The following is a 10491-nucleotide window of genomic DNA, read 5'->3' as shown; positions in this document are numbered from 1 at the left end:
AACACGCGGGAGCATCCTTCCCCGCCCCCATCTCCTGAGAGGGTGCTTGTGCTTTTGCACACCCTGGGGAAAGTCCCCGGGTCACGCGGTTGTGTGTGGGGAGCCTGACGCTCAGGCTCGTCTCCACGCTTCCGCCTACAGAGTCGCGACTAGCGACCGTGGCGAATCCACCCGGAGCGCGGACCGACCCCCCGCCCGGCCACTTGAGCGGGCGGGCGGGCGCGCGAGCGCGCACCTACGCACCTATGCACGCACGCACGCACGCACACCGGCCCCCTCCCCGCCCCTCTGGTGCGCCAGCTACGAGGCGGGCGGTCACGTGGGCCCATCCCTGGACGGCTGGCGCGGGAAGCCGCGCGAGAGCGGGCAGCGGGGTGCGTGAGCCGGCGCCGCCGCCGCCGCGTGACGTACGCGGCGCGTGAGCCGCCCCTCCCGCACGGAGGAGTCAGGCGGCCGACCGCCGCGGCGGCCTCTGGGTAAGTGATGAGGCCCGGCCCCTGTGGGCTGACCCGGGCTCAGTCCCTCCCGTCGCGAGCCGCATGGGGCGGCGGCCTGCAGCTGCGTCGGTCGCGGGACAGATGCAAGTAGCTGGGGAGGGGGGTGCTTTTGGTCTGTATGAGATGTCAGTCAGGGCAGTGGAGGAAAATGGCAACCGCGAGTGAGAACTGGGCTGAGGAGGTCCAGAGCTGCCCTTCGCTGCCCGCACCAGGCGGCTGCCGGGGCCTGACGCAGGCCCGGAGAGGGCGCGGGGGCGCATGAAAGGCACGGAGTCCTTCCGGCTACCAGTCCGGGTGCGACCGGCGCGAGAAGCCCCGACGGGCCTGAGGCATTTCCCCATGTAGCCGCACCCCCGACCCCTCTCGCCAATGGGCGGGTCTCCAGGTGCCACCTGCGGGACGCTGCAGCCACTGTCCTCCCTTCCCCACCCCCGTTTGTGATTACCCCGTCTCTAGGGCAGGAAGTCCCCACCATCCCCATAATTAAGTTTTCTTTTTTCAGATTATATTAATCTCATTCTAAGCAAAGTCAGTTTTTCTTTTTAAAGCTTGCTCCATCTATCACTGCCTTCTCTAGCACTCATTATTTGGAGAAAGCAAGCAAGCTGTTGTCAAGCTGCTCTAAGCTGTACCTGGAAATTGACAGCAGCTAACATGTTTCATAAATTAACGCCCCAATGGCATGTATTCTCTTGAGACTAAAGTCTTTTTGGCAGAGCTGTTGATTCTCAAAGGATGTTGTGAAGTGTGTAAAGTACACTTTGTAATCACAAATTTTTTTTTTTTTTTTTTTGTGGTACGCGGGCCTCTCACGGTTGTGGCCCTTCTCGTGCGGAGCACAGGCTCTGGACGTGCAGGCACAGCGGCCATGGCTCACGGGACAAGCCGCTCCGCGGCATGTGGGATCCTGCCGGTCCGGGGCATGAACCCGTGTCCCCTGCATCGGCAGGCGGACTCTCAACCACTGCGCCACCAGGGAAGCCCTGTAATCACAAATTTTAAAGCTGAAAGGGGCCTTATAGAAAATGCAGTTCATCCCTCTCATTTTACAGATGAGGACACTAGGCCGAAAGACGGTGTAGCTTGATCGAAGTCCCAAGATGGTGTAGCTTGATCGAAGTCCCATACCTCTTCACTAACTGGACTCCAAGGCTCTAGATGCCTTGGTCGTTACGCTCCTCGCCACAGCCGGAGTGCGGTGCCAGTTTAACCCACGCACCGTAGAGACTATCTGCCAGAGGTGATTATGCTTGACTTGATTCCGGTTATTGAGAAATCGGACTTGGCTAGTGTGATGGCTCTGGTATCCTAAGGAATGCGGTTGACTATTTCTAGGTGGAATAAGCTGCCTATTAATGTACTTTGGGCTCAAAGCTTGTCGTCATCGTCCCCCCCCCCCCCCGCCCCCAAATTCAGCCCTATTCTCTGCAAGAATAACCAAGATTTACAGCATTGGTTGCTTCCTTGGGTAAAGGCATCAAAGACCTCTTTAGCAATCTGCATGTGCTTTAATTAAGTGTAAATTATTAATCCATTATCAGACATCAGCTCCTTAATAAGGAACAAAACACCGATGGTATAGGAAGCAGAATAGATGAGTTCTGATGGCTGGGAGGTTATCAGGAAGCAGTGGAGCATCACAGGGATGGTCAGCAAGAAAAGAGGAGGGGACCTTACATGACTTGCTACACCTTTTTGCCCAGCCCTGCTCTGAATGTCTTGGAGGTAGTAGAGGGATTCTGCTCAGGTGTGGTCAGTGTTTATTGAGTACCTGCAGTGGCTAGCTGCTTTCATAGATGAATTTTGAATACTTAGCAAAAAGGAGGTAGTATTGTCTCCATCTTACAAGTGAGGAAGGAGTCTCAGAGATTTACCTGGCTTCGATGATGCAGTCATTTGCAGTAGAGTTCAAGCCTAAATCACTTTATCTCCCAAGTCTGGTCAGTGCTCTTTTGCATTAGATCTTGCTACCACTTCTAGCCAGGAAGGGGATGAGAGAATCGCCTGTGGCTGATTTATTGGCGCCTGTGGTTGCCCAGAGAGGCTGAGCAGGACTTTCAGCTGCCCTCTATGCCTTAGAAAGTGGAGCTGTGTGCTTCCACCCTATCTCCTGAGGGGAATGCGAAGGAGCCAGGCTGTCTAGCTGGGGAGGAGGGGCCCGAGTGCCTTGGCCATAAATTACCCTGGCCAGGGCTGTGCTGGGAAGTGTTGCATAATGCCCTCCCCACCACTGAACCGAAGTGATTTATTTACTATGGTCCATAGATGGTGCTTGACCATCTTGTTAAAGAAAAACTTCTCCATTTTAGTAATAACAGGGCCAGAAAAGCGTTGAGGGTTTTTTCCCCCTTGTCTTAAAAAGCAGCACAGGTGCTCTTATCTTGATAAATTATAAAGTATTTCTGCACCACTTCCTGTGCCCCCTTTCTGCTTATTTATTCCAAATTGCATGTGAACTTCAGTCTTTTGAGAGAAGAATGCTAAGAAAAATACTGTTCCAGTTTATAGTTACCAGCACAGGCTATGGAGTCAGACGTAGCTTTTGATCCCCACTTTATGCTATTTGCTAGTTGTGTGTCCTAAGCCTAGGTTTTTTCCTCATCTGTAAAATGGAAATAAAAATAATACATATAGTCATGGTGAGGGTTCAAAGAGATAATGTGCATAGAGCATTTAGCACAAGGCCTTGCACATACTATTTATTCTGTATAATAATAGCTATTGATAGTAACTAAACAGTATTTCCTCTAGGATAGAAGAGATATTGCTACTTGAACTTGCTTAGGGAAAGTGGAGGAAGAGGAAAGAAAGTAACAAACATCAGTTTCAGGATTATTGGTTGAATTTATTAACACTTCTATTTTCCCTTTGCTAGTAGGAATTTTTTTTCTTTCTTTCTTTCTTTTTTTTTTAACCTTACCTGGAGAAAAAGTGTTTATAGTGTTAAGTTAGTTATTTTTGAAAATTTTCTAATTCATTTCTTCCCTGGTTACAAATCAGTCACACAATGACTTTTTGTTCCCCCTGAAAAACCCTAGGCACTTTAAGCAAAGGGTTTCATTAGCCCATGTGGATAACGTGTTTGTGGAACATTCCATGGCAAAGGAAGTAGTGGTTCACCTATATTCAGAAGTTATAATCATTCTTGTTTATACCGTATTCTAGGTGTGTACTAGCATTGTTGTTTTCCAGCTTTCTCCTGTCCTGTGAGTAGCTTATTCTTCTTTCAGAAATGCAGACTTTATTTTTTTAGCAGACTAAGAAGAATCTTTTCCTTTCCTTTACGGGGTTCTGATATTTTTAAAGTCCAGTAGAAATTTGCCCTCACTGGTGTTAGCATTCTTGTTTGCCTGGTGTTGCGGCTTTATCAGGCATCCCACATGTTGGTTAGATGGGGGTTGAGATGTAGTAGGCTGGCTGTGTCTGCCAACAGGCAGGAGGCCCCAAACTAACGTTTCCCCGTTCCGTTAAAGGTTTCTAGAGCATGACTGCTCTTCCTGTGTCATTTACCATGTCTGCTTCTTACCCTCTTCTCTTATACTCTCAGTGATTTTCATAAGCAAATGCCTAGAATTACTGCAGGTTTTACCTCACACAATAATTTTCAGATTTGGAATTTCCATGTCATTTTCAGATATTATGAAAGTAGGTGTAATAGTGTATGAGAGAGTTAAATACACCTCTTTTTCCTAAGTACTTTTTAAAAAGTTTGAAAATGTTGTGTTCCTCGTCCACCCCCAATACCCATCCTACTAGTTTGGGAATATTTTTGTTTCTTAATCTGGCTAATATTTTAGTTTAAAGTTAAAATTAGAATTACAGTAGTTGATTTTTGTTCATTTAATGTAATTGGTATAATTCCTACATTTTGAGCACTTCTTGTGAAATTGCGTCTTTTTCTCTGTAACTTTAGTTTGTGAAATAGTCTCTAGGGTTTCCTTTATCCCTTGTTCTTTTAATGCAGTGGTTCTTCATTGAGGCATTATATTAGAATCACCTAAGGAGCTTAAAAAAGGATCTGTGCCTTACCCTCAGCAGTTCTGTTTGGGTTCATCTGGAGTAAGACTCAGGCATCAGTACAACTCTACATGGAAGGTTTTATAATGCAGTCAGCAGTTAGAGCCTCTATTCTGGGGTAAAATGATTTCTGCAAACATTCTCTTGGTTATAAAACGTTACACCACCACAATCATGTGAAAGTACATTAAAAAGTTAAAATCCTTGTATAAAGTCTTATTATGTAGCACTTTGGATATTTCTCCTTTTACCTTTGTATTTATAGCCATGAGTAAGTATCTCAAAAAGGCTGTCACATTCCTGGGCCAACTTTCCTGTCTCCATGTCTTAACAATAATTAATAAAGTCACAGTGGTGAGAACCACAAAGAAAATATCTAAGACTTTGTTTTCCAAAGAAACAGATGTCTTACTCCTTTTGTTTCTTCTTTTATTAAAGATTCTTACAGCTTGCAAGAATGAAAAGCTGTGTATTGTAGGACATCATTCTGGCTACCATAGATCTGAGAGTCCAGTCTAACTATTATAATAGATTTTTAAAAATAAAATCAAAGATGTTGGGTATCAAGGTAACTTTGAATTCAGCTAACATAGATACTAGTATTAAGCTGTTCTGGCTTACTTAGTTTGAGCTAACCCAGAGTTATTGCAATCTAGTAAGTAAACAAGGTTTTTGTAGTCTCTTAAATATCAGTGCTATTATTATAAATACCACTTTGATAACAGATAAAGCATTTTAAGATGTAGAACCGTTACATTTGGCTATATATTTGTAAATATAATGATAGGTTATTTTTTTGCAACCTCTCTCACATTTTGAATTTCCACCAAAAATTCTCACATGTGACTTCTAAGATGTTTCTGTATACATAGGAAACTTTGGCTATTCCACAGACTAAAGAAAATAAAATGAGTGGTCAAAAAATGATGAGCAAAGGCTATATAAAAAGCCTAGCTAATAATCTGCAAAGTAAGTTACATTAGAAAAATGTTCTGAATAACTTTGTGATGTATTGGCTCTATTAACATTAGGTAAAATCTGGTTGTGCTGCCTTAACACATGAAAGGTCTGTTATGCAAACAAATTTGGATGAATTTATATATGTGTGTGTGTGTGTGTGTGTGTGTATATATATGACTTCTTTTTTTTAACAGATTTGAGTTTGTTTCATGTTTTAAACTTGGAACATTTACCCCCTTATTTGATTCAATATATTTGCAACGTCTGCCATCAGTATATATGTTGAAAGTTCTAGATGGGAATTTTGAAGAAAGGGCACTGAGTTTAAAGTCAGACTTGAACTGAAGTTCTACCAGCACCATTTAACAGCTAGTTGTCTGACTTTGGGTACCTTTCCTGCCTTCTCTGAGCCTGTGGTTTCTTAAGCAGAAAATGGAAGTAATACAGTACCTGCTTCACTACCTCATAGGATCAAAAAAAGATAGAGTAGGGCAGAGGTTCTCCAAGTGTGGTCCAAGGACCCCTTGAAGGTTCCTGAAACCCTTTCAGTAGGTTTACAAGTATCTCCCTTTTGCCAAGGCCAAATTGTCTTAATACATTTGAACCAAAGCAACATGTGGCAACAGATTGATTGTAGAAGCAGAGAAAAGAACCCAGCTGTATTTTTTAAAGCCAGGTATTAAAGAGGATTCAAAATATAAAGCAATGCCACCCTTCTCACTTAAAAAAAAAATTTTTTTTTAGAATAAATGTGTTATTTATATTAATATGTAATGGGTTTATTGTTATTTCAAATATATTAAAATTGGAAAAATTTCTCTTAATTCTGCATATGGTAAATATTGATAAATATAATCCACATAAACAGCAGTTCTTAACAGCCCTTAATACTTTTCTTAAGAGTGTAAATGGATCTTGAGACCAAAACTTTTTAGAACTGCTGATAAAGGGTGATGGCTGAGTTCCTATCAGGACAATTCTGCAAATAAAAATTATAAACTTGAAAAAAAGTTTTAAAAACGACCAGATGGCATTCGAGAGTGACAAAAAGCAAGCAGAAACTGGAATGAGGTCTATGCTTGGAAGAATGGAACAGCTGTGAATAATTTTCCATTTTTATGGCTTTTAGCCTGAGAGAAGGCCCCAGTTGGGGACATGAGAGGATGGCTAAAACTGTGATAATAACCCGTAGTCTTACTTGCTTGAAGAAAAGAGGACAGAGTTCAGAGTGACCACACAGGTAGAAAGTAAGGAGGAAAATCCTAGAAAGGATGTTGGGGGGGAGACCCCAAATCCTGTATCTAAACTCAGCTTGGATCTCTTGCCAGCCCCTAAACGTATACTAGTGTTGAGCAGCCACCAAACAGCACACCTAGCACTAAAAAAAAACACCTCCTAGAGAAATGGAAATAAAAACAAAAACAAATGGGACCTAATGAAACTTAAAAAGCTTTTGCACAGCAAAGGAAACCATAAACAAGACCAAAAGACAACCCTCAGAATGGGAGAAAATATTTGCAAATGAAGCAACTGACAAAGGATTAATCTCCAAAATTTACAAGCAGCTCATGCAGCTCAATAACAAAAAAACAAACAACCCAATCCAAAAATGGGCAGAAGACCTAAACAGACATTTTTCCAAAGAAGATATACAGATTGCCAACAAACACATGAAAGAATGCTCAATGTCATTAATCATTAGAGAAATGCAAATCAAAACTACAATGAGATATCATCTCACACCGGGCAGAATGGCCATCATCAAAATATCTAGAAACAATAAATGCTGGAGAGGGTGTGGAGAAAAGGGAACACTCTTGCACTGCTGGTGGGAATGTAAATTGATACAGCCACTATGGAGAACAGTATGGAGGTTCCTTAAAAAACTACAAATAGAACTACTATACGACCCAGCAATCCCACTACTGGGCATATACCCTGAGAAAACCGTAATTCAAAAAGAGTCAGGTACCAAAATGTTCATTGCAGCTCTATTTACAATAGCCAGGAGATGGAAGCAACCTAAGTGTCCATCATCAGATGAATGGTTAAAGAAGATGTGGCACATATATACAATGGAATGTTACTCAGCCATAAAAAAAAATGAAATTGAGTTATTTGTAGTGAGGTGGATGGATCTAGAGTCTGTCATACAGAGTGAAGTAAGTCAGAAAGAGAAAAACAAATACCGTATGCTAACACATATATAATGAATCTAAGGAAAAAAAAAGAAAAAGTCATGAAGAACCTAGGGGTAAGACAGGAATAAAGACACAGACCTACTAGAGAATGGACTTGAGGATATGGGGACGGGGAAGGGTAAGCTGTGACAAAGTGAGAGAGTGGCATGGACATATATACACTACCAAACGTAAAATAGATAGCTAGTGGGAAGCAGCCGCATAGCACAGGGAAATCAGCTCGGTGGTTTGTGACCACCTGGAGGGGTGGGATAGGGAGGGTGGGAGGGAGGGAGACGCAAGAGGGAAGAGATATGGGAACATATGTATAACATTTACTTTGTTATAAAGCAGAAAGTAACACACTATTGTAAAGCAATTATACTCCAATAAAGATGTTAAAAACAAAAAACAAACTAAACCATGGGGAGGCAGAACTTGGAGTTTAAGTTCAGCCTAGTTAATTTGCAAAAAACAAAAACATCAGTATGCTTTAGAAGAATATTACAGTACCTAGAGTCTTTAGTTATCACAGTGTCTAAGATATTTTCCACAATGACTAGACATATGAAGAAACAGGAAACTGTAACCCTAATTAGTGGAGATTGACCCCAAGATGACCCAGAGGTTGGATTTAGCTGAGAAGATTTAAAGCAGCTACTATAGCTATGCTCAAGGATGTAAAGCAAAATAAGGTTGTAATGTGTGAACAGACTGGAAATCTCAGCAGAGAAGTAGATACTCAGAAAGAATGAGATGAAAATTTTAGTCCTGAAAATATATCTGAAATAAAGAATGGGTTAGATTAGGAATGACAGTGAACTTGAAGATAAGTAAATAGAAATGATCTCATCTGAAGCAGAAAGAGAAATAAATTATTGTGTGTGAAAGTTCTCTATAAACTTCAACATTCTATATTAGCATCAGGGATTAATAGGTTTCTTTCAAGGCCTAAACTCACCTCTTTCCTCTGCATATGGACTGACTTCATAGTTCATAAAATCAGTGCCATCTAAGAGTACACTCAAATTCTCTCTCCTTACCTCAACCATCTGCTTTCCACCATCAGAAAAAGAGATTGCTTTTTTCTCCATGGCTACCTGCTACACCTATACTTTTTAAATTAATTAATTAATTTATTTTTGTCTGTGTTGGGTCTTTGTTGCTGTGCGTGGGCTTTCTCTAGTTGTGGCGAGTGGGGGCTACTCTTTGTTGCAGAGCGTGGGCTTTTCATTGTGGTGTCTTCTCTTGTTGCGGAGCACGGGCTCTAGGCGCATGGACTTCAGTAGTTGTGGCATGCGGGCTCTAGAGCTCAGGCTCAGTAGTTGTGGCGCACGGGCTTAGTTGCTTTGTGGCATGTGGGATCTTCCTGGACCAGGACTCAAACCCGTATCCCCTGCATCGGCAGGCGGATGCACCACCAGGGAAGTCCCTACACTTACACTTTTGATTGCATTCTTTCCGGCTTCTAGAGATTACACCCCTCTTCAGCCTGAAAGTCTTTGATCTGCAGTTCCCTCAATGTCCTGTTCTGTCTGTACCTACCCTTTATGACCTCTGCTTTCTGACATTCCCCTGCAGTCAGATATTGTGCTCTTGCTGCTTTCCCGGACTGTTGTCAGAGGTCACCAGAAACCTCTTGGTCAGCACACTTGGGGGTATTTGTAATAGGCCTCATCCTGTGTTTCTCTGCAGCATTTTATACCATTGCCACCTCCTCCCACCAAGGTTCTTGCCTTTTCTGTATCTCTCTCAATGACAATGTATTTTCTTATTTCTCTTCTTCTGTCTAGTTGTACTATTCTTGTCTTTAAAGGATTCATTCTTAGCTTTTTTCCCCTCTTATTTCACTCAGTAGTCCCATCTAATCCTGGTGACTTAAGCCTTGTTATTGCAGAGAATCTCCTTTCCAGTGCTGCCTGTTGTCTCCACAGGTAACTAAACATTTCTACTCAGATGTCCTAGAGTGGACACATCGAACTCACTGTGTCCAAAATGAAACTTCTCTCTTACGAAGCCAGTTTCTGTGCTTCTCCTCTGGCGTTCTGCTATGCTACCTTTGTATCAACCTAGCACATGGCAGTTACTCTGCAAATAGGACCCGAAGCAATGAATGAATTCTTCCAGTTACTCAAGCTGGAATTCTGAGGCTCACTTTTGACTTGATCTTCTTTGTGGCTGACCACATCCAGTCCTCTGCCAAGTCATGTCAGTCTCCATCTGGTATATCTTCTTGTATTCCTTTCTTCATTCCCACTGCTGTTGTTTGGATATTGCAGAAGGCTACTTGCTGGTCTTTATTTCTCTATGCCTTTCCCTTGCTAATCTTTTATGTGTTGCTACTAGAGCAGTTTTGATTCCCAAGCCTAATGATGGTGATTTTACTCATTCTATTTTTTTTTTTTTTTTTTTTGCTGTACGCGGGCCTCTCACTGTTGTGGCCTCTCCCATTGCGGAGCACAGGCTCCGGACGCGCAGGCTCATTGGCCACGGCTCACGGGCCTAGCCGCTCCACGGCATGTGGGATCTTCCCGCACCGGGGCACGAACCCGCGTCCCCTGCATCGGCAGGCGGACTCTCAACCACTGCGCCACCAGGGAAGTTCTACTCATTCTGTTTTTTTCTGCCTAGAATGCTGTGTTCACCTTCTGCCTGTTCATTGAAATCCAGTTCAAATGGATTATTTTTCATTGGGTTTCCTGTCATTTATCTCCCCCTCCTAGTGTGTTCTCCAACTGCTGTTATTGGCACTTACCACTTTTACTTCATGTGATAGTTACTGTGTTTTATATTTTATCTCCCCTATTAGCCTATAATCTTGATTGCAACATCATTGT

General features: G+C 42.9%; 1 protein-coding gene across 7 annotated transcripts in view; it reads left to right on the top strand.

Annotated features, from left to right (window-relative positions):
• Positions 1-150: 150 nt before the first annotated feature.
• Positions 151-10491, top strand: part of ZBTB25 (zinc finger and BTB domain containing 25) — a 49806-nt gene continuing 39465 nt past the window's right edge. For all 7 annotated transcript variants that reach the window (XR_004482193.2, XR_007475732.1, XR_007475731.1 and 4 more), the window contains exons 1-2: positions 151-476; positions 1550-1737. The gene's annotated coding sequence lies outside the window, so the exon portion shown is untranslated. The remainder of the gene's footprint in view (positions 477-1549; positions 1738-10491) is intronic.

Source organism: Orcinus orca, chromosome 2 (genome assembly GCF_937001465.1).
Source record: "Orcinus orca chromosome 2, mOrcOrc1.1, whole genome shotgun sequence".
Taxonomy (NCBI): domain Eukaryota; kingdom Metazoa; phylum Chordata; class Mammalia; order Artiodactyla; family Delphinidae; genus Orcinus; species Orcinus orca.
This window is presented reverse-complemented; position numbering and strand designations above follow the sequence as displayed.